The 25,075-nt window shown below is 48.7% G+C and overlaps 1 protein-coding gene and 1 long non-coding RNA gene across 2 annotated transcripts in view; both read left to right on the top strand.

Moving 5' to 3' along the window:
* Positions 1 to 25,075, top strand: part of lrrc75ba (leucine rich repeat containing 75Ba) — a 71,471-nt gene that overhangs the window by 5,281 nt on the left and 41,115 nt on the right. The gene's annotated exons all lie outside the window — the stretch shown is intronic.
* LOC117510080 lies at positions 43 to 25,075 on the top strand. Its single transcript, XR_004560609.1, has 3 exons — positions 43 to 184; positions 22,867 to 22,870; positions 25,037 to 25,075. It is a non-coding gene; the product is annotated as an uncharacterized LOC117510080 (long non-coding RNA).

The following is a 25,075-nucleotide window of genomic DNA, read 5'->3' as shown; positions in this document are numbered from 1 at the left end:
TACAACTCTATTTGCTCAACCAATAATTTGCAATCATCTGGATCTGTTCTTAAATGTTTCAAATCTGCAGTGATTAAACCATTACTTAAAAATCTAATATTGACCCTAGTATACTGAAAAACTATAGGGCGATATCAAATCTATCATTTTGCTCTAAAATTGTGGAAAAAGTGGTTTCACTGCAGTTCATGGACCACCTTACTCCGAATAATCTTTTTGAGCCACTGCAGTCTGCTTTTAGAAAATATCATTCCACAGAGACGGCTCTCACTAAAGTGGTGATCTTCTGCTTGCAATGGTTTCGGACACCACTACGGTTCTAGTGCTATTAGATCTTGATACCGTGGATCATCATATTCTACTCAATAGGCTCTAGAATAATTTTGGGATTACTGGGAGTTCCCTTGCATGGTTGACATCATACCTGACCAGTCGTTCTCACTGTGTTTTGTACAGTAACACTATCTCTAACCTTAGTGACATGAAATTTGGGGTTCCACAGGGGTCCGTCTTAGGCCCCCTGCTTTTCTTCCTTTATATAGCACCCCTTGGGCACATATTGCGGTGTTTTGGGATTACCTTTCACTGCTATGCTGATGATAGTCAGTAATACATGCCGATAACTGCTGGTAATCTCATCCACATAAAATCCTTAGAAGATTGCCTTGCATCAGTGAGAAGCTGTATGTAGCAACTTCCTAATTGTAATCTCTGATAAGACTGAAATGATGGTTCTTGGTCCAGTGAGACATCGGCATCAATTTGACCAGCTAACGCTTAGCCTAATCTCATGTGTCATACATCACACTGACAAAGTGAGGAACCTTGAGGTAATTTTTGATCCTACGTTGTCCTTTGACCTCCATATTAGAGATATTACGAGGACTGCTTCCTTCCATCTGCGAAATATAGCAAAGTTTCGTCCCATCTTGTCTATAGCTGATGCTGAGACCCTGATTCATGCGTTTGTCTCTTCTAGATTGGACTACTGCAATGCTCTATTTTCTGGTTTACCGCACTCCAGCACTAGGAGTCTCTAATTGGTTCAAAATGCTGCTGCCAGACTTTTGACATGAAGCAGAAATTTTTACCACATTACACCTATTTTGGCGTTTCTTCACTGGCTTCCTGTCCCAGTGAGATCAGATTTTAAGGTTCTGCTACTAGCCTATAAAATTGTTCATGGACTGGCACCTCCCTACTTAGCTGACCTAATTCAACCCTATGTACCGGCTTTGCGTTCTCAGGGTGCAGGACTACTTTGTGTCCCTAGGGTGAATAAAAAGTCTGTGGGTCACAGAGCTTTCTCTTATCTAATTATAGTGGGCGATTTTAACATCCACATAGATGCTGAGAATGACAGCCTCAACACTGCATTTAATCTATTATTAGACTCAATTGGCTTTGCTCAAACTGTAAATGAGTCCACCCACCACTTTAATCATACTTTAGATCTTGTTTTGACTTATGGTATGGAAATTGAAGACTTAACAGTATTCCCTGAAAACCCCCTTCTGTCTGATCATTTCTTAATAACATTTACATTACTTTAATGGACTACCCAGCAGTGGGGAATAAGTTTCATTACAGTAGAAGTCTTTCGGAAAGCGCTGTAGCTAGGTTTAGGTGTGGCTCCATCTAGAGATGGGTGTGGTATCTGTTCCTGAAACCCTGCTGTCCTGTGCACCGGCAACATTTCCTGTATATTCATTTTGTGAATTGTTTTGTTATTTTTGTCTGTAACATGGCCCAAGCAGAGGGTCATCCCTTTGAGTCTGGTCTGCTTGAGGTTTCTTCCTCAGAGGGTGTTTTTCCTTACCACTGTCACCTGCGTGCTTGTTGTGGGGGTTGGTAAGGTTATATAAATGAAAATAAATTGAAAATTTAAATTGAAAAATGAAAATTGAAAAAATCAGCACATTCTTCCTACATACACCAAACAGTCAAAGTCGATAGAGAAAGTGCAGGCGCTGGTGGATTCGGGTACAAACGCTGGACACTTGTGTGTGCCAGCTTAAATGCTGGCAGACACATCTGCTCATTCTCTGCTTGCATCATTGGGTCTCATTTGATGTTGCTAAATCGTAACAGTCCAGTATGGTGCCACATGTTCCAGTGGTCTGCAGACTGACATGCTGTCCCTACTGTTATATGGCTGGGGGGGCCTGGCTGCCGGTTTGTTTGTCTTTTGGTTTCCTCCCAGGTGGCTTGCGTTTGGGACTGAGTGGCTGTGTTGCTGAGGCTGTCAGGACCTCACCCTGATCACCTGCGACTCGTCAGGACTCACAGCTGTGGTGCATCTGGATGGATTGGAACATGTTGGCATTTAAGACTGGAGTGCACAGTGTGTATTTGCCAGAGACTCGACCTTGTGACCAGACGGGTGAGATCGTCGTCTCGGGAGCCATCTCATCAACAGCGGATGCTGAGAACGTCCAGGTTTGATGCACAGTCTGTGAAAGAGGAGGGGGTGAGGTCTCACGCTCGTCAGCACACTTCCTGAGGTACGTTAGATTTTGTGACTAACAGTTATACAGTCAGTAAATGTGGTGTCCCTCACACCTTATTGTATTGAGCTGTTTGTTAGTCATGTATCAGCTTCCACTGCGGTGGAGTTTTGTGAACTGGATGTTCCATGCCTGCAGGTTGGAAGCTGATCAGCAATCAAGCCAGGAAGTGTTTGCTGTTTGTACACCTTTAAGTGTTCTGTGTGTAGAGTGTGGACTCACATAATGGTTCCTTCTTTCACAGACTCGGTTGTTGCGGCCACCTGGGGGGTGTCGGCGGGGTCCTTGGGTCCGAAACAGCTTCTGGCTCCGGACCGTTAGCGCTGCTGGGAGCGCACCACGCCAGACCGCACCTTTTTGTTATTTTATCACTGTTATGTATTAAATTCAGTTAGCCTTTGTACCGTGCTCTGCTTATTTCATACTGGGTCCTTCAAACGCTGGTCGGTTCTCCGAGCTGCGTCCGACACATAACACCTACCCTGTGGAAAAACATCAGTTGTTCCAGTTCCACAGAAATCTCTTCCATTTGATGATAATGATGACAGACCTGCGGCTCTAACATCAGTTGCCATCAGTTTGAAATACATGGTGTCTGCACTTAAATCTGAGGTCTTTCCTGTATTTTAGTCCTAAAAGATGAGTGAAGCTGAGAATAGATGATGCAACAATGGGCTCTATGGCAAGTGAATTACAATCACAACAATATCTTGCCATAATTTACTTTTCCATTAAAAATTTGCTCTGAGTATAATTCCATTTCGCCTTTTTCAAGGAGATCTTTCACGGATAAAAAAAGAAATAATTAAAAATGGAAAACCCCACCAAACCTGGAGTCACGAACGCAGGCCAGTAAGAACTTTGTAAGGAGTTTTAACGACTGTAATGAGGAGCGCTACGAGTGGCTAACAGCTATCATGGAGCACAATAAGCTGTTCTGCTCACCGTGTTCACTTTTCCACTCCAACAGAGGGACATGGAACTACACTGGTTTTAGTTGTTTGAACAGCTTCACAAAGGCAGCACTTAAACACCAAAACTCTGAGCGGCAGATCACATCTGTAATACATTTGAAAACATTTGATGAATATCAAGTGGAGTTGCAGCTGGATGAGCAGAGGAAACGGAAGACCAGCGAGAAGGTCAAGAAGAACTAAGCTACATCTTGAAGTGTCTTATTGACTCTGTTGTCTTCTTGGGGCAACAAGAACTGTCTTTCTGGGATGACGATGAATCCAGAGATTCCCTAAACCGTGGAAATTATTTTGAATTATTGACACTACTGGCAGACCACAATAGCGACTTGCGACATCATCTTGACACAACCACTGTTTTTCAGACACGTTGGGGAAAATCCAGAGTGAGCTCATCAGTGCAGAGGCCGAGGTGCTGAATGAAGACATCACCAAGGAGATTAACAGACAAAGATTGTCATGGTTACGATTGATGAAACAACTGATTTCAGTCATGTGGTGCAGCTCTCCGTTGTTCTCAGGTCTGTGACTGAAACAGGAGTGAAAGAAAGATTTCTCAAATTTGAGGACGTTACTGAGAAGTAACGAGCACAGGATCGAGCAGGACTCGTTCTTGATTTACTGGACAGCTACAACTGCAAGGTGAAGTTAGTGGCTCAGTGTTACGATGGAGCAGCTGTGATGGCATCAGGCCTAAAAAGAGTGCAAGCACGCGTAAAAGACACACTTCCCCAAGCGCTCTCTTCGTGCACTGTTATGTGCACGCTTTAAATCTGGTCATGTCCCAGGGAACATCGAAGATCAGAGAATGTAAAATATTTTTTGCAAATCTCGGTGGATTGTCAGCATTCTTTACATGCTCTCCAAAACGCACTAAACTACAGGATGAGTTTTGCCAAAGACGGCTGCCTCGCGTGGCACAGGGGAGGTGGAACTTCAACAGCACGCTGGTGTGTCCATGACAAGAGAGCGGAGCTCGTTGGTGTTTTTTAGCACATCTACGATCACGCTGAGGATTTTGATCACGAGACAGTTCACTGTGCATCAGGACACTTGGCACAGTTACAAAGATTTGAGTTTTGTTTTTTAATTTTGCCTTCATTGGGATTTTTGACATCACAGATGTGTTGTTTGGCATTTTACAAAACAAAACTTTGGACGTGTAGTTCAGTCTGGCCAGAATTGATGAATTTTGCCAGTGTTGAGAGAGAGAAAGCAAAATTCAGCGACATGTTTGAGGAGACCACGCGAGCCGCAGGTGCGCCGAGCGTGCCCCGTGTGAAGCCTGATGCACGGGCACACTACAAACAGTTTCACTTGGTTATGGGCTTCATTTTTATCTGAACAGACTGAAAGCTGAGCTCAAAGTCATGTACAACATGTCAAACTTTCACAGCAGAAGTATCAGCGACCACCTGGATTTTCTGAAGAGGATGGGCCTTTCGGCTGGTATGACAGAACTGTGTGTGCTTGCATGTCTGAACCTGACCGTTCCAGTGTCTACTACGTCCATGGAGCGTTTGTTCTCAGCCGTCAAACGGATAAAAACGTATGCAAAGAACACAACTGGAGAAAAAAGACTCTTCTTTGGCATCTCTGTCAATTGAGAAGGAACTCCTCAGCCAGCTGAAGCAGCAAGGACTCTTGCACAACCCCATGGATTTTATTTACAAGTAATGGGTGAGTGTTACTTTTCTATTACATTCTCATAGAGGCTATAATGAGCATTTTTTCTTTTAATTGTTCACATGTGGTCTTTGAGCCTATTGATTGACGTTGAGCTTAATTGGGGCGCACTGAAGTTTTGCTGTATTCATGGCTGTTCAATTATATGCGCACTTGTGGATTTTGGCAAATTGTGCATTGATATATTGATTAATAATTGATTGATTAATAATTGATTGATATACTCATTGGGATGCAATGTTTCTTCACTTGGCGTATTTTAATTATTTGTATATTGTTGGATGCATGGTGTGAAGCTCGGTCGTTGCCTCGTGCATTTTGTTTACATAGGTTATACTTGATGTCTACTGAAGGCCCTGACTCAAACCCTACGGCATGTTGTTCTCTGCTGGAATGTGCATGTTGAACTGGATTTGGCCAGCTGTTACCACTTAGGACAAAGAGAGTCCGGTTACATTATAAATCATATATGTCCTGTTACTGCGCGGGTCTTGGGCAGGGGGTGGGACCACGGGGACCAGTAAAGGTAGGATTTTGCAAAATAAGGCCTTTGTCATGCCTATAAAATGCTTTATAAAAACTGTTTGTGTCCATTGTTCGGGATTCTGTAAGGGCGGATCTAATCTGTGAGAGAAGTTCTACAGAATCCAGGCCTGATATTTTCACTGTGACTTTGAATAAATTTAAAACTGCAGAATAGTTCAAGTATGTACTTTGTGAAGGTCCGTGTTACAGAAAGAACCGGTGGAAAAATAACAATCTGAAGAGCTGCTTGATAGATTGAAGGCACCAACTTTGTGGGTTCTGCAGTTCACTTGCATTACTGTTACCAAAAATGTCCATCACTTTGTTATCGAGAACATAAGTACAACAGTGAAATTATAATTTTCTCCCTTGAATGTGCATCTCTTAAGTTTCAGTTTGGATCAGAAAGCTTCAGCCACCTCATGCACGTCTGCAACAGTGTGGCGTCTTAAAATTTCAGAATCGGGTGATTTAAATCACACATGATGTTACGCAAAAAGAATATCTGCCGTCACTTAGTTGTTGACTAAAACCCTCTGTAATTCTTGGGGTTATTTTGGCTCTGCAGGCTGGATAGAAATGACACAAGCTCGTTATGCAGATCACACACCTGAGCAGCTTGTTTGATGTTTTGGTGTTGTTAGATCTCAGTGCTGCGTTTGATACCGTGGATCATCATATTTTACTCAATAGGTTGGAGATTTTTTGGGGATTACTGGAAGTGCCCTTGCCTGGTTGACGTCATATCTGTCCAGTCATTCTCAATGTGTCTTGTATAATGGCACTACCTCTGACCTTGCTGACATGAGATTTGGGGTTCCACAGGGATCTGTTTTAGGCCCCTTGCTTTTCTCCCTGTATGTGGCACCCCTTGGGCGTATATTGCGGAGTTTTGGGATTGCCTTTCATTGTTATGCTGATGATACTCAGTTGTACATGCCAATAACTGCGGGAAATCTCACTCCCATAAAATCCCTGGAGGACTGTCTTCTATCAGTGAGAAGTTGGATCTCTAGTAACTTCCTACTTTTAAACTTTGGTAAGACTGAAATGATGGTTCTTGGTCCAGCAAGACATCGGCATCAGTTTGACCAGCTGGCGCTCAGCCTGGGTTCGTGTGTCATACATCATACGGACAAAATGAGGAACCTTGGGGTAATTTTTGATCCCACGTTGTCTTTTGATCTCCACATCAGGGATGTTACTAGGACTGCTTTTTTCCATCTGAGAAATATAGCGAGGATCCGCCCCATCCTGTCCATGGCTGATGCTGAGACCCAGATTCATGCTTTTGTTTCTTCTAGACTAGATTATTGTAAGTTCTATTTTCAGGGTTACCACAGTCCAGCATTAGGGTTCAGAACGCTGCCGCCAGACTTCTGACACGTAGCAGAAGGTCTGAACATATCACACCCATTTTGGCATCTTTGCACTGGCTCCCTGTCTATGTGAGAGCAGATTTTAAGGTTTTGCTATTGACTTATAAAGTTGTTCATGGACTGGCGCCATCTTATCTGGCTGATCTGGTGGAAGTCTACATACCAGCCCGGGCTTTGCGATCACAGGATGTGCGACTTCTCTGTGTTCCCAGGGTGAAAAAGAAGTCAGCAGGTCAAAGAGCCTTTTCGTATCGTGCACCCACCCTGTGGAACAGTCTTCCTGCGACCGTGAGGCAGTCTGAGTACGTGGACATTTTTAAGTCAAGACTCAAAACCTATTTTTATTCTCTTTCTTATGGATAGTTTTTATTTTTATTTGTTTTATTCTTTTACTTCTGTTTTTAATTTATGTATTTGAATTTTTTTAATTCATTTTTAATTATTTATTCAATTTTATGTTGACTTGTTTTATGTAAGGCACCTTGAGACGGCTTTTGCTGTGATTTGGCACATTATAAGCTAATTAAATTAAATTAAATTCAATTTGCATGCATCTGGTAAAATAAAGCAAAACTCTCACAGATTCAGGCGGGTTTAACCAGATGGTTTTCCTGGTCGACTTTTCACTTTTTCACCCAAACCCCTGTAGCCGCTGATCGAGGAGAATTATTGACTTACTGGTATTTATTAGCTATGGTGACCGGCAGATTTGTGAGTGGAGGACTGTAGAGAGCATGCAGTTCATCTTCTTCATGCATTGTGTAAGAGGTCATTGGCAGAGGGTACGGTGAGCAATAAGGCCGAAATAAAGTAGAGCAGTGTTGACTTTTTCAGATTTGTGATGTCTAAATTAAAGTGCATGCATCAATGTGTCATTGCATGCTGGACATATGCCTCTCGTGGACTAGATCTGGCCTGTGGGCCACCTATTGGGGTTTGGGATTCTAGACACTAGGTCCATGAGGGATCCAGTGGTTATTCACAATGTACTGATCAATCAAGTTGTCGATCACTTTCGTTCACAATGGTGAAGGACACAAAAAGCGCTTTGGAAAGCTTTCCATCTGATATTTCTCTGAATGATGATGATGAAATAGACCAAATTGAGGAGATTTAGAGAGTAAAGAACCCAAGAGGTGTACAGCCTTACAGGTTTGAGCCAGAGTGATCCGAAGAAGAAGGTGGGGAAGCTGGGCACTTGGAAGTTCTGCTTTTTCTGGATAATGCCGAGCACAGGGAGGACAGAGCGCAGCACAAACCGCACCAGGCTTTGACCCTTCATCAAAAAAAGGAATGAAATTTTAGTTTTTATCAGTAACCCTGTGAGAATTTTGAAGTTTTTTTTTTTTTTTTTTTTTTAACGGATGCACCGATCCACAATTTTTCACTTCTGATCTGATCCGGATACCTGAATTTAGATATCTGCCAGGTACTCTTCCAATCTGATGCCAGAGCTCTGTTTGCTTTAATATTTTTTAATTAACTACTTGTTGTGAAAGTGTAGTGACACGGACCCACAATAGGGGGTGTAAATGAATGGACAATGAATGAGCCGAAAATAGAACACTTTACTGTTGTGAATGTGCACAATGAAATACAGACGATTACAGAATTTGTATGTAGTCAATCTACAAAGGTGACGTGTGGGCAGGCTCGAGGATAGAAGATGTCCGTCCAGAGAGGAGCCGGAACCCACACGATTTCCACCGCCACCGAACCCGGAGAATACTGGAGCCGCCAAGTCCCGAGTCCCCAGGTGGTCACCGTCTCCGGCTGTCGGATCTGGTACTGCTGGCAGGAAGCAGAAACAATCAAGAGTGGGTGTGTGCACACCCAGCAACACAGTCAGATCCGTTAGATTTCTCCTTTTGTGGGAGAATCTCCACCTCCGACACAAAAACACAGAAACGTGCAGAGAACGACTGTTACTTCTCAGGTTTGGAAAGAGGAGTGAAGTCCGTCACTCTTCCACGTCCAAAACCCAGCTCCCAGCTGACTGAAGATAACAGGTACTCCTGCAAAGGTTTCAAAAGACAATGATAAGTGCGTTCAGCACAGACACGGCTGAGAGTTTTACCTTCTTCGCTTGAAGATGGAGTGGTTGATAGATGACAGCTGTTGGTGATGATGATTGACAGCTGTCCTGAAGAGACAGCAGCACCCTCTCGTGCCTGAAGCCCGCACTTCAGGCAGGGTGCCCTCTGGTGGAGGCCAGCAGTACCTCCTCTTCAGCGGCCCACATAACACTACTGTTCCTATCAGTAGGGCTTCCAGTGGGTTGCTGTTGTGACGCTCTTCCGAATTTTACACGGTTGTATACTTTTCTTTTATTTCTATTTTGCACTCTTCCAGTTGTTAAGTGTATCTACTCTGAGTCTCATTTAACTGCAGTCCTGTTGTGATTTACTAGTGGTAAGCATTTGCTAGCAGTTAGCTTTCACTAGCTAGCTAGCTAGCCCCCCCGCCACTGTTACTTTTATAGCTGTTTCTTTCTTTTTTCTTTTTCTTTATTTCACTTAGATGTGATTCAGTTATGTGAAACCTGGCTTAAACCTACAGCTGTCCTCCCCTTAAATGAGGCCTGCCCACTGGTGTACACATTTAGTCACGTCCCTCGTGATGTGAACCAAGGCGGGGGTGTTGGTCTTATTTATAAATTTAGGTTTAGCTTATTAGCTGTTGGGGGTCACAAATATAACTCATTTGAGCATTTGATTCTCCACTCTGCCCATGATGAATGTGGTGAGGGCTCAGACCATCCCTGGGGTGGCGGCATGGTGTGGGACTACCAGTGTACAGCTCACCATTTCAACACAGTCATGAAGGTTGTGGGGAGAGGCATTTACCCTCTGGCAGACATTACAGGGTGCTCAGTGCAAGCGTAATCGATTTATAAACTCATTTGCGCTTATCTAAATTAAAATTTTGAGTGTTGCTTCAGGCTGTTGGGGCTGAGGAATTGTTTTTCCTTCACTGTTCTTATGATGTAATATGTGCACTATGGGTGATATGTGCAATATTGGTATTACAGTTTTGTGCTGTTTTTTTATGCTGCATTTAGTACTAAAATCATTTATTACTATGTGAAGCGATGAAATCCAAGACAGTTTCTCTACGGGGTCAATAAAGTGTATCGTGTTGGATGACAGTTCGACACTTTCACTGTGTACAGATACATTTATGATGGCCAGGTCCAGGAAGTCATTGAAAGCTTGGACCTTGGTCTTGATTCAGGACATTCACGAAAAGCTCAGATTCCTCAGATTCCTCATTCAGCTTCTCAATACTGCAGTCAGGGTGTCCATTAATTCTGCAGAGGTCATAACATCATCTACGAAGTCAAGATCGGAAAACCTTTCCTTGCCAACAAATGCACTTAAACAGCTGGTTTCTACAACCCGACCCAACACCCAGGTCATTAAATCCATAAACAGTCTAGGACATAGACCAAAGGTGAGTATTCACTGGAAAAAGTTTAAAATGATGCCTTCGCACCACGCAGCACTCATCGTACCTTGTTCTTGTTGGGGATCTTGTGAATTCTTGGGGTGTTCCTGGGAATAATAGTAATAATACTAATTCTAATAATAATAATAATAAAATTCTAATAATAATAATAATAATAATAATAATAATAATAATAATAGTAATAATAATCATAATAATAACACTAATAATAATAATAATAATAATAATAATTTATTTCTTTAAAAAATATGTATATTTTATTTACAGGTTTTTTTGTTTGTTGTCTTTTGTGCAGACAGTTCAAATAATGATAACAATTTAAAGACTATTTCATGAATAAAAACTACATTTAAAAAAATCACATGAAAACAATAACAACAAAAAATGATAAAGATCTTTCCCAGATGTCCACCATGCAGTGTCTGTTCTCTGTGGTTCCACCTCCAAGACTCATACCATGTCAGGCTCTAAGGTTTTTTTGCAACTTTTGTTTTTTTTTTTTGCAAATTCTGATGTCATAGAGCAGGTCGGTGAGAGGATAAGCAGCCGACCTGCCAATATATAGACCTGGGTTTGGATCCTGTTCGTGCACCCTGCCTGTGTCATTAGGCAAGACACTGACTCTATGTTGTCTCAGTGCACCCAGATGCAAACTGGGTACCGGATTTGGCTCATGAAGTAACATTTGATTGGTGTCATTGGTGTTGTTGGGGGATCCCCAGAATCCAGAGATAAGCACAGGTACCAATGGGCCTCAGGGCCTATAGAGGACTTACGTCTTCAGATACTGATGCCTTTTGGTGTAAAATGACTACCCCAGGTTTTAAATTATGTCTCGTGTCTCATTGAAATACTTTCCATCCCCAGATTTTGTGGTTGAAAAGGGGAACTCCTGCAAATAAATATGGAATAAGTCAGATGCAGAAGTAATATCCACTCTTTGCCAGCAAAGTGCTTAAGACTTTTGCACAGTGTGACACAGCTAAGATGTTGTATTTACACACACACACACACACACACACATAGAGCATTTCCGTGTCCACAGTGTCCGTTCTTCCTGCACTCACATTTCATCTGAAAGGATCATCTGCAGGGTGTATGAGGAAATGACCAAACGGCACCAACCTTTTTATTGCTTTATCACATATTTATCATTGTTATTGGCTACTCTTTTTTTTTGGCTGTTTTCAAGCTGTTTTGTACAAATCCTGTCCTCCCAACACAGACTCCACATCCTCACTATGTGACCCAGTTTCCACTGTGAGCGTCAGAGTCTCACTTCTCTGGGTGTTCTTTGCAAAATTCTGCCCAAAGATGTGCGCAGATGAACAAGCATGCAGACGATATTGTGTTGGTTGGCTCACCCCACCCCTCTATATATCGAAATAAAATGTCTGATTTCATCACAAATAGAAAATAAATCTCAAATAAGTCATTTAGTGCCAAATCTGTTCTGCCTTGTGCAGAAATTGAGGTCACTGTCTTGCAACTACGACCAGCACACAGTGATGACGTCGTCACAGGTAAGACATGGAAGCATCAAGAAAAACATTGTGAAAAGTCATATTTTTTTGCTTTTTACAATGTTTTGGTGTCACAAAATTAATTTATTTTAGGGAATTAAAAAAAAAAAAAAACATATTTAGAGTTGGTGTTTGTCCAACTTTCATTTAAAACGAAGTGGGGCGGGGGGGGGGGGGGGGGGTCAGATGTGCTGATACAGTAATTGTTCATATGTCAGCAGCAAGACAATAAAATTAGTCTTGACTTGTCTGATGTAACAGTCCAGCTCACATAATCCTGACACCTGCTGTGGAATTGATAAAACAAGAAGCAGTGTACTATTTTGTGGGTCCGTGTCACTACACTTTCCCAACAGGATATCTCGGCCAGCGTCATGGACTCCGAGGGGCGTCACCCGGCTGTTGAACGACCAATGGGAGAGCAGGGAGCGCAGGCATCTGCAGGAGATGTGATTGGTGAGCTGCAGCACATTCTCACCGCCTTTACGGCTCGGTTGGATCAAATGACTGAGCAAAACATCCTCCTGGAACTGCAGGGTGGAGGCTCTCTCTGCACAGATGGCGGCGAGCGCTCAGGGTGCTGCTGCAGCTCGTTCTCCTGCTGACCCTGTGCAGGATATAAACGTTCCAGTGGTGGTTCAACAACCCCTCCCACCATCCCCTGAAGCATACATAAGCCCTCTTGAGCCATACGGAGGTTGTGTGGAGACGTGCGCGGACTTTCTTATGCAGTGTTCGCTCGTCTTCGCACAACGTCCCGTCATGTACGCGTCAGATGCTAGTAAAATAGCTTATGTGATTGCTCTGCTTCGGGGTAAAGCACGCGCCTGGGCTACGGCGCTCTGGGAACAGAACTCACGGTTGTTATCAGCATACACTGGGTTTGTGGGGGAGTTCAGAACAGTGTTTGATCACCCTAACAGAGGAGAGACCGCTTCAACCGTGCTGCTGTCAATGAGACAGGGACGCGAGAGCGCAGCCGCTTATGCAGTCAACTTCCGCATCGTGGCTGCGAGGTCCGGCTGGAATAACGTTGCAGCTGGTAGCTAAGGAGGAACCGCGGGATTTAGATGGGCTTATCGATCTCGTTATACGGTTAGACAACCGGTTGGAGGAACGCCGTCGGGAGCGAGGCGAAGGACGTGACCGGATACGCGCCGCCCCTCTCCCTTCCGGGTTCGATAAGGCGCCGCCCTCCCCACGCTCCACAGCCGCAGCGCTTTGTGGGGCAACAGCTCCCCCTGCTGACGTTGTTAGGGAAACGCACAGGGCCAAAATGGGGAGGCTGATCCGTGGAGAGTGTTTTCTCTGCAGCTCAACTGAGCACACACAGAGAAACTGCCCCAAACGGCCAAAACGACAACAACCGCCCTTAGAGACTGGGCTAAGGAGGGGTCAAACCATTCAAGTGAGACACACACAAATTGCCACACGACTCCCAGTCACAATCCTGAGCGGGGATTTAACCAAGCACTGGTGGACACGGGGTCAGAAGGGAATCTGCTAGACAGCAGATGGGCAAGGGAGGTAGGGCTCCTTCTGGTGGCGCTTCCTTCGCCATTGCAGGTGCGGGCACTAGATGGCACCCTCCTCCCTTTACTCACACACAAGACACAACCAGTAACTCTGGTGGTGTCTGGAAACCATTGGGAGGAGATTGAGTTTTTTGTGACTCCTTCTACCTCCCGCAGGATTTTGGGCATCCCATGGATGTTGAAGCACAATCCCCGGATCCTGAGACCCATGTCCAGCATGTACGTCAGGTCCTGCAGCGGTTGTTAGAGAACCGACTGTTTGTGAAGGGCGGGAAGTGCGAGTTTCACCGCGTGTCTTTGTCCTTCCTGGGGTTTATAATCTCCTCCAACTCCGTCGCCCCTGATCCGGCCAAGGTTGCGGCGGTGAGAGATTGGCCCCAACCAACAAGCCGTAGGAAGCTGCAACAGTTCCTCGGCTTTGCTAATTTCTATAGGAGGTTCATTAAGGGCTACAGTCAGGTAGTTAGCCCCCTGACAGCCCTGACCTCTCCAAAAGTCCCCTTCACCTGGTCGGATCGGTGCGAAGCCGCGTTCAAGGAGTTGAAACGACGGTTCTCTACTGCGCCAGTTTTGGTGCAGCCCGACCCTAGCCGCCAGTTCATGGTTGAAGTGGACGCCTCTGACTCAGGGATAGGAGCCGTGCTGTCGCAGAGCGGAGAGACCGATAAGGTTCTTCACCCGTGTGCCTACTTTTCCCGTCGGGGTTGACCCCGGCTGAACGGAACTATGACGTCGGCAATCGAGAACTCCTTGCGGTGAAAGAGGCTCTTGAGGAGTGGAGACACCTGTTGGAGGGAGCGTCTGTGCCATTCACGGTTTTCACTGACCATCGGAACCTGGAGTATATCAGGACCGCCAAGCGGCTGAACCCCAGGCAAGCCCGCTGGTCACTGTTCTTCGGGCGTTTCGACTTAAGGATCACCTATCGCCCCGGGACCAAGAACCAGAGATCGGATGCCTTGTCCCGGGTACACGAAGACGAAGTCAAAACAGAGCTGTCGGATCCACCGGAGCCCATCATTCCGGAGTCCACTATCATGGCCACCCTCACCTGGGACGTGGAGAAGACCGTCCGGGAGGCCCTGGCACGGAGCCTGGACCCTGGAACCGGTCCGAAGAACCGTCAGTACGTCCCACCAGAGGCCAGAGCTGCAGTCTTGGACTTCTGTCACGGTTCCAAGCTCTCCTGTCATCCAGGGGTGCGAAGGACCGTGGCAGTTGTCCGGCAGCGCTTCTGGTGGGCATCTATGGAGGCCGACGTCCGGGAATATATCCAGGCCTGCACCACCTGTGCCAGGGGCAAGGCAGTACATAAGAAGGCCCAAGGACTCCTCCAGCCGCTGCCGGTGCCTCATCGCCCGTGGTCCCACATCGGCCTGGATTTCGTCACGGGCCTCCCGCCGTCCCAGGGCAACACCACCATCTTCACGATAGTGGACCGATTCTCCAAGGCGGCCCACTTCGTGGCCCTCCCGAAGCTCCCAACAGCCCAGGAGACAGCAGACCTCCTGGTCCACCACGTCGTCCGTCTGCATGGGATACCCTCCGACATCGTCTCTGATCGTGGTCCCCAGTTCTCCTCACACGTCTGGAGGAGCTTCTGCAGGGAACTGGGGGCCACCGTGAGCCTCTCGTCTGGGTACCATCCACAGACGAACGGACAGGCAGAGCGGGCCAACCAGGACTTGGAACAGACCCTCCGCTGCGTCACATCCGCGCACCCGACGGCCTGGAGTAACCATCTGGCCTGGATCGAGTATGCGCATAACAGCCAGGTGTCTTCTGCCACTGGCCTCTCCCCATTTGAGGTGTGTTTGGGGTATTAGCCCCTGTTGTTTCCCGTGGTGGAGGGAGAGGTCGGTGTGCCCTCGGTCCAGGCCCACCTGCGGAAGTGCCATCGGGTGTGGCGCTCCGCCCGTTCTGCCTTGTTGAAGGACCGGACGAGGGCGAAGACCCATGCAGACCGCCGGCGATCCCCGGCCCCTGCTTACCAGCCCGGGCAGGAGGTGTGGCTTTCCACGAAGGACATCCCCCTCCAGGTGGACTCCCCAAAACTTCAGGACAGGTACATTGGCCCCTTCAGGATCCTCAAGGTCCTCAGTCCTCAGTCCGGATCCATCCGGTTTTCCACGTGTCCCACACCTCACCCCTCTGTGCTCCCGGACCGGCGCCGCCTCCTGCTCGGATCATCGACGGGGAGCCGGCTTGGATGGTGCGCCGGCTCCTGGACGTCCGTCGGATGGGTCGGGGGTTCCAGTACTTGGTGGACTGGGAGGGGTATGGACCCGAAGAACGCTCCTGGGTGAAAAGGAGCTTCATCCTGGATCCGGCCCTCCTGGCCGACTTCTACCGCCGACACCCCGATAAACCTGGTCGGGCACCAGGAGGCGCCCGTTGAGGGGGGGGGTCCTGTTGTGTGGGCCGCCAGAAGAGGAGGTACTGCTGGCCCACCACCAGAGGGCGCCCTGCCTGAAGTGCGGGCTTCAGGCACGAGAGGGCGCTGCCGCCATGGACACAGCCGGGGGTGACAGCTGTCGCTCATTACCTCTTGACAGCTGTCACCCATCTACTCAACATCATCTCACTCCATAAAGACCAGACGTCATCTCCACCTTGTTGCCGAGATATCATACTTCATAGGAGGTAATACTCTCAGCCTTTTTGTGAGATTTGTAACTCTGTTATTGTGAGAATTTGCAGGAGAACCGGTCGTTTGTGAGGAGGCTGTGCAAGACGGCGCTCCTTTTCAGCTGAGACCGCTGCAACATATTGAATGAGAGGTGGAGGTGGCATTCCCACCGTTGTTGTTACTGGGTGTACACACACCCACACTTGACTGTCTTTGTTCTTCGCCAGCAGTACCAGATCCGACAGTCGGGGACGGTGATCACCTGGGAATTCGGGACTTGGCGGCTCCAGTATTCACCAGGTTCTGGGGCGGCGGAAATCGTGTGGTTCCGGCTCTTCTCAGGACAGACGTCTTCTATCCTCGAGCCTGCCCACACGTCACCTCTGTGTATTGACTGTTATGATATTCTGTGATTGTCTGTATGTTCATTGTGCACATTCACAACATTAAATTGTTACTTTTTGGCTCATCTATTGACCGTTCATTTGCGCCCCCTGTTGTGGGTCCGTGTCACTACACTTTCCCAACAGGTTTGAAGCCACATTCTGATGTTCAACTTCAGACATAAATGTAATGGCACATACGACATACACATACACATACATATACTGTACCAAACTTGCCAATCAACAAATAAAATCAAGACTGAAACTGCAAAACATTTCTATTCCAGAAAAGTGAGATTCCCCACCAAATTCAGAAATTTCCTGTACCCGCTTATTCCACTGAAGGGTCACAGGGGTGTTGTGTGGGCCGCCAGAAGAGGAGGTACTGCTGGCCCACCACCAGAGGGCGCCCTGTCTGGTGTGCGGGCTCCAGGCACCAGAGGGTGCAGCTGCCTCACAGGAGCAGCCAGGGTGACAGCTGTCACGCATCACCTGCAACAGCTGTTACCAATCATCTGATCGGCAGGAGTATATCAGCAGGACGACGTCTCCACCTCTTTGCCGAGATATCGTTCTACCTGGAAGGTAACGTACCTCAGCTGTCTGCTTGACAATATCCTTTGTGACTTTTGTGCATTATCTTTTGGACTGTTTTTCCAACGAGAGGTGGAGGTAGCTTTCCTGCCGTGCTGATTCCTGGGTGCAAACGCATCCTCATTCACTTGCTTTTTGTTCCTCGCCAGCAGTACCAGATCCGACACACGGAGGCAGTGGCCACCTGGGAGTTCGGGACTTGGCAGCTCCAGTATTCCCGGGGTCTGGTGGCGGAGGAAATCGTGTGGTTCCGGTTCTGCTTTGGACAGGCGTCTCCTATCTTCGAGCCTGCCCACACGACACCTTGTGAATTGACTATTGTCTATTGTTGCAATCTGTTGTATTTGTTGTGCACATTCACAACAGTAAAGTGTTGTTATTTGACCTATTCCATTGTCCGTTCATTTGCGCCCCCTGTTGTGGGTCCGTGTACCTACACTTTCCCAACAGGATATCTCGGCCATCGTCATGGATCCCGAGGGGCGTCAACCGGCTGTTGAACGGCCAATGGAAGAACAGGGCGCACAGGCTTCCGCAGGAGGAATGATCGGTGAGTTGCAGTGGATCCTCACCGCTTTCACAGCTCGGTTGGATTTAATGACCGAGCAGAACGTCCTCCTTAACCGCAGGGTGGAGGCTCTCGCTGCGCAGGTGGAAGCGCGCCCTCAGGGCGCTGCTGCGGCTCTCCCTCCTTTCAACCCTGTGCGTACAAGTGACGTTCCACAGGTCGTTCAACGACCCCCCCCACCTTCCTCGGAAGCATACATAAGCCCTCCAGAGCCGTACGGAGGTTGTGTGGAGATGTGCGCGGACTTCCTTATGCAGTGTTCGCTCGTCTTCGCACAACGTCCTGTCATGTACGCGACTGATGCCAGCAAGATAGCTTATGTAATAAACCTGCTTCGTGGTGAGGCACGTGCTTGGGCTACAGCGCTCTGGGAGCAAAATTCACGGCTCCTTCTGACATATGATGGGTTTGTGAGGGAGTTCAGAACAGTGTTCGATCACCCAAATAGAGGAGAGACCGCTTCAGCCGTGCTGCTGTCAATGAGACAGGGGCGCCGGAGCGCAGCTGCCTATGCAGTCGACTTCCGCATCGCGGCTGCGAGGTCCAGCTGGAATAGCACTGCCCTCCGCGCCGCCTTTGTAAACGGACTGTCATTGGTTCTAAAGGAGCACCTGGTGGCTAAGGACGAACCGCGGGATTTAGATGGGCTTATTGATCTCGTCATACGATTAGACAATCGGTTAGAAGAACGCCGTCGGGAACGAGACGAAGGGCGTGGCCGGGCACGCGCTGTCCCTCTCCCTTCCGGTTCCGACCGCGTTCCGCCCTCCCCATGCTCCACGGCCCCTGCGCTCCGTGTGGCTACAGCTCCCCCTGCTGACGAAGCTATGGACACGAGCAGGGCCACATTTAGGGCACCAGATAGACAGAGGAGGCTGGCCCACGGAGCGTGTTTTGTTTGTGGCTCGATAGAGCATCAGGTAAGAGACTGCCCCGAGCGGTTAAACACCAACGCCCGCCCCTAGAAACTGGGCTAGGGGTGGGCTGAGACATTCACATGGGACACACCCACATTGCCACACGACTCCCAGTTACAATCCTTTATGAGGATTTAACCCTGAAGGCCCCAGCACTGGTGGACACGGGCTCTGAAGGGAATCTGTTAGACAGCAGATGGGCCAGGGAGATAGGGTTCCCTCTGGTGGCGCTTACCTCGCCTGTGCAGGTGCGAGCACTAGATGGCTCCCTACTCCCTCCAATCACACATAAGACACCACCTGTAACTCTGGTGGTGTCAGGAAATCACCGGGAGGAGATCAAGTTTTTTGTGACTCCTGCTACCTCCCGTGTGATTTTAGGGTTCCCCTGGATGTTAAAACACAATCCCCGGATCGATTGGCCGTCCGGGGTAGTGGTTCAGTGGAGCGAGACCTGCCATCGGGTATGTTTAGGTTCCTCGGTTCCTCCCGGTTCCCAGGCTAAGGAGGAGGTCAGAGTCCCGCCCAATCTAGGGACGGTGCCGGTGGAGTACCATGACCTTGTGGATGTATTCAGTAAGGATCTGGCGCTCACCCTTCCCCCCCACCCTCCGTACGATTGTGCCATTGATTTGGTTCCGGGCGTTGAGTTCCCGTCCAGCAGGTTGTACAACCTCTCACGACCTGAGCGCGAATCAATGGAGACCTACATCCGGGACTCTTTAGCTGCCGGGTTGATCCGGAATTCCACCTCCCCGATGGGTGCAGGTTTCTTTTTTGTGGGAAAAAAGGATGGCGGACTACGTCCATGCATTGATTACAGGGGGCTGAACGAAATCACGGTTCGTAACCGATACCCATTGCCCTTGTTGGATTCAGTGTTCACGCCCCTGCATGGAGCCCAAATGTTCACCAAGCTCAATCTTAGAAACGCGTATCACCTGGTTCGGATCCGGAAGGGAGACGAGTGGAAGACGGCATTTAACACCCCGTTAGGTCACTTTGAGTACCTGGTCATGCCGTTCGGTCTTACAAACGCCCCCGCGACGTTCCAAGCATTGGTTAATGATGTCTTGCGGGATTTCCTGCACCGATTCGTCTTCGTATATCTGGATGATATACTCATTTTCTCTCCGGACCCTGAGACCCATGTTCGGCATGTATGTCAGGTCCTGCAGCGGTTGTTGGAGAACCGACTGTTTGTGAAGGGCGAGAAGTGCGAGTTTCACTGCACTTCTTTGTCCTTCCTGGGGTTTATCATCTCCCCCAACTCCGTCGCTCCTGATCCGGCCAAGGTTGCGGCGGTGAGAGACTGGCCCCAACCCACTAGCTGTAGGAAGCTGCAACAGTTCCTCGGCTTTGCTAATTTCTACAGGAGGTTCATTAAGGGCTACAGTCAGGTAGTTAGCCCCCTGACAGCCCTGACCTCACCAAAAGTCCCCTTCACCTGGTCGGATCGTTGCGATGCCGTGTTCAAGGAGTTGAAACGGCGCTTCTCGTCTGCACCCGTTCTGGTGCAGCCCGATCCTAGTCTTCAGTTAGTGGTTGAAGTGGACGCCTCGGACTCAGGGATAGGAGCTGTGCTTTCCCAGAGCGGGAAGACCGATAAGGTCCTTCACCCGTGTGCCTATTTTTCCCGCAGGTTGACCCCGGCCGAACGGAACTATGACGTCGGCAATCGAGAACTCCTTGCGGTGAAAGAGGCTCTTGAAGAGTGGAGACATCTGTTGGAGGGAACGTCCGTGCCATTCACGGTTTTCACTGACCACCGGAACCTGGAGTATATCAGGACCGCCAAGCGGCTGAACCTCAGGCAAGCCCGCTGGTCACTGTTCTTCGGCCGTTTTGACTTCCGGATCACCTACTGTCCCGGGACCAAGAACCAGAGATCGGATGCCTTGTCCCGGGTACATGAAGATGAAGTCAAAACGGAGTTGTCGGATCCACCGGAACCCATCATCCCGGAGTCCACTATCGTGGCCACCCTCACCTGGGACGTAGAGAGAACCGTCCGGGAGGCCCTGGCACGAAGCCCGGACCCCGGAACTGGGCCGAAGAACAGACTCTACGTCCCACCAGAAGCTAGGGCTGCAGTCTTGGACTTCTGTCACGGCTCTAAGCTCTCCTGTCATCCAGGGGTGCGAAGAACCGTGGCAGTTGTCCGGCAGCGCTTCTGGTGGGCGTCCCTAGAGGCCGACGTCTGGGATTATATCCAGGCCTGCACCACCTGCGCCAGGGGCAAGGCTGACCATTGCAGGGCTTTGGGACTGCTCCAGCCGCTGCCCGTGCCCCATCGCCCCTGGTCCCACATCGGCCTGGATTTTGTCACGGGCCTCCCGCCGTCCCAGGGCAACACCACCATCGTCACGATAGTGGACCGATTCTCCAAGGCGGCCCACTTCGTGGCCCTCCCGAAGCTCCTGACGGCCCAGGAGACAGCGGATCTCCTGGTCCACCACGTCGTCCGGTTGCATGGGATCCCAACAGACATCGTCTCCGATCGCGGTCCCCAGTTCTCCTCGCAAGTCTGGAGGAGCTTCTGCCGGGAACTGGGGGCCACGGTGAGTCTCTCATCCGGGTATCATCCCCAGACCAACGGGCAAGCAGAACGGGCCAATCAGAAGGTGGAGCAGGCCCTGCATTGCGTGACAGCCGCGCACCCGGCGGCCTGGAGTACCCATCTGGCCTGGATCGAGTATGCCCATAACAGCCAGGTGTCGGCAGCCACCGGCCTCTCCCCTTTCGAGGTGTGTCTGGGGTACCAACCTCCTTTGTTTCCGGTGGTTGAGGGAGAGGTCGGTGTGCCCTCGGTCCAGGCCCACCTACGGAAGTGCCGTCGGGTGTGGCGTGCCGCCCGTTCTGCCTTGCTGAGGGCCCGGATGAGGACGAAGGCCCATGCAGACCATCGGCGGACCCCGGCCCCTACGTACCGGCCAGGGCAGGCAGTGTGGTTGTCTACTAAGGACATACCCCTTCAAGTGGACTCCCCTAAACTGCAGGACCGGTATATCGGTCCGTTCAAGATCATCAAGGTCATCAGTCCAGCTTCAGCTTCCGGCCTCACTGCGGATCCATCCCGTTTTCCACGTTTCCCGGATCAAGCCCCATCACACCTCACCCCTCTGTACTCCCGGTCCGGCACCACCTCCTGCCCGGATCATCGATGGCGAGCCGGCTTGGACTGTGTGCCGGCTCTTAGATGTCCGTAGGATGGGCCGGGGCTTCCAGTATTTGGTGGACTGGGAGGGGTACGGACCTGAAGAACGCTCCTGGGTGAAGAGGAGCTTCATCCTGGACCCGGCCCTCCTGGCCAATTTCTACCGCCGCCACCTGGACAAGCCTGGTCGGGCGGCAGGAGGCGCCCGTTGAGGGGGGGGTCCTGTTGTGTGGGCCGCCAGAAGAGGAGGTACTGCTGGCCCACCACCAGAGGGCGCCCTGTCTGGAGTGCGGGCTCCAGGCACCAGAGGGCGCAGCCGCCTCACAGGAGCAGCCAGGGTGACAGCTGTCATGCATCACCTGCAACAGCTGTTACCAATCATCTGATCGGCAGGAGTATATCAGCAGGACGACGTCTCCACCTCTTTGCCGAGATATCGTTCTACCTGGAAGGTAACGTACCTCAGCTGTCTGCTTGACAATATCCTTTGTGACTTTTGTGCATTATCTTTTGGACTGTTTTTCCAACGAGAGGTGGAGGTAGCTTTCCTGCCGTGCTGATTCCTGGGTGCAAACGCATCCTCATTCACTTGCTTTTTGTTCCTCGCCAGCAGTACCAGATCCGACACGCGGAGGCAGTGGCCACCTGGGAGTTCGGGACTTGGCGGCTCCAGTATTCCCGGGGTCTGGTGGCGGAGGAAATCGTGTGGTTCCGGTTCTGCTTTGGACAGGCGTCTCCTATCTTCGAGCCTGCCCACACGACACCTTGTGAATTGACTATTGTCTATTGTTGCAATCTGTTGTATTTGTTGTGCACATTCACAACAGTAAAGTGTTGTTATTTGACCTATTCCATTGTCCGTTCATTTGCGCCCCCTGTTGTGGGTACGTGTACCTACACTTTCCCAACACAGGGGGACTGGACACTATCCCAGTGTCATCTGTCCACAGCAGCACTCTCTTCATCACCACCATGTTCCACAATTGATTTTAATTCCCCTTCTCTCCAGAGCATACAGTAGTGTTCAAAATAATAGTAGTGTTATGTGACTAAAAAGATTAATCCAGATTTTGAGTATATTTCTTATTGTTACATGGGAACCAAGGTACCAGTAGATTCAGTAGATTCTCACAAATCCAACAAGACCAAGCATTCATGATATGCACACTCTTAAGGCTATGAAATTGGGCTATTAGTAAAAAAAAAAAAGTAGAAAAGGGGGTGTTCACAATAACAGTAGTGTGGCATTCAGTCAGTGAGTTCATCAATTTTGTGGAACAAACAGGTGTGAATCAGGTGTCCCCTATTTAAGGATGAAGCCAGCACCTGTTGAACATGCTTTTCTCTTTGAAAGCCTGAGGAAAATGGGGCGTTCAAGACATTGTTCAGAAGAACAGCGTAGTTTGAATAAAAAGTTGATTGTAGAGGGGAAAACCTATACGCAGGTGCAAAAAATTATAGGCTGTTCATGTACAATGATCTCCAATGCTTTAAAATGGACAAAAAAAAAAACAAACAGACGCGTGGAAGAAAACGGAAAACAACCATCAAAATGGATAGAAGAATAACCAGAATGTCAAAGGCTCACCCATTGATCAGCTCCAGGATGATCAAAGACAGTCTGGAGTTACCTGTAAGTGCTGTGACAGTTAGAAGACGCCTGTGGGAAGCTAATTTATTTGCAAGAATCCCCCGCAAAGTCCCTCTGTTAAATAAAAGACGTGCGGAAGAGGTTACAATTTGCCAAAGAACACATCAACTGGCCTAAAGAGAAATGGAGGAATATTTTGTGGACTGATGAGAGTAAAATTGTTCTTTTTGGGTCCAATGGCCACAGACAGTTTGTGAGATGACCCCCAAACTCTGAATTCAAGCCACAATTATCAGTGAAGACAGTGAAGCATGGTGGTGCAAGCATCATGATATGGACATGTTTCTCCTACTATGGTGTTGGGCCTATATATCGCATACCAGGTTTCATGGATCAGTTTGGATATGTCAAAATACTTGAAGAGGTCATGTTGCCTTATGCTGAAGAGGAGATGCCCTTGAAATGGGTGTTTCAACAAGACAATGACCGCAAGCACACTAGTAAAGGAGCAAAATCTTGGTTCCAAACCAACAAAATTAATGCCTTGCAGATGTGAAGAAATCATGAAAAACTGTGGTTATACAACTAAATACTAGTTTAGTGATTCACAGGATTGCTAAAAAAGCAGTTTGAACATAATAGTTTTGAGTTTGTAGCATCAACAGCAGATGCTACTGTTATTGTGAACACTACTGTATCTTCACCTCTCAACACTAGTCTGCTCTCTACTCTTACTACAGATCACAATACCATCTGCACACATTGTAGACCATGGAGACGTCAGTCTGATCTCATCCATAAGCTTGTCCATCACCATTTCAAACAAGGGCTGAGAGCTGATCCGTGATGTAATCCCACTTCCACATTGAATTCATCTGTCATTCCTGCTGAACATCTCACTGCTGTCGCACTGTCCTTGTACATTCTCTCACAATGCCTTTCGCGCTTTCTCACAGCCCAGCGAGATACAACCCTTAGTGAAATTCTAGTGTTTGCACTTTTAGCAGCTATTGCCCTTTGTCACCGGTTCTGTTCATTATTTTTATGGACAGAATTTCTAGGCGCAGCCAGGGTGTAGAGGGGTCTGGTTTTGGAACCACAGAATCTCGTCTCTGCTGTTTGCGGACGATGTGGTTCTGTTGGCTTCGTCAAATCAGGACCTTCAGCATGCACTGGGCGGTTTGCAGCCGAGTGTGAAGCGTCCGGGATGAAAATCAGCACCTCCAAATCCGAGGCCATGGTTCTCGACCAGAAGAAGGTGCTTTGCCCTCTTCAGGTCGGCGGAGTGTCCTTGCCTCAAGTGGAGGAGTTTAAGTATCTCGATGTCTTGTTCACGAGTGAGGGACGGATGGAGCATGAGATCGATAGACAGATCGGTGCAGCATCTGCAGTGATGCGGTCACTGTATCGGACCATCGTGGTGAAGAGAGCTGAGTAGGGGGGCAAAGCTCTCGATTTACCGATCGATCTACGTTCCGATCCTCACCTATGGTCATGAGATTTGGCTTCTGACCGAAAGAATGAGATTGCGAGTACAAGCGGCCAAGATGAGTTTCCTCCGCAGGGTGGCTGGGCGCTCCCTTAGAGATAGGGTGAGGAGCTCGGTCACTTGGGAGGAGCTCGGAGTCGAGCCGCT

This window comes from Thalassophryne amazonica, chromosome 5, assembly GCF_902500255.1.
Source record: "Thalassophryne amazonica chromosome 5, fThaAma1.1, whole genome shotgun sequence".
NCBI classification, from domain to species: Eukaryota; Metazoa; Chordata; class Actinopteri; order Batrachoidiformes; family Batrachoididae; genus Thalassophryne; species Thalassophryne amazonica.
Note: the sequence above shows the minus strand (reverse complement) of the source record. Positions and strands in the feature narration are given on the sequence as shown.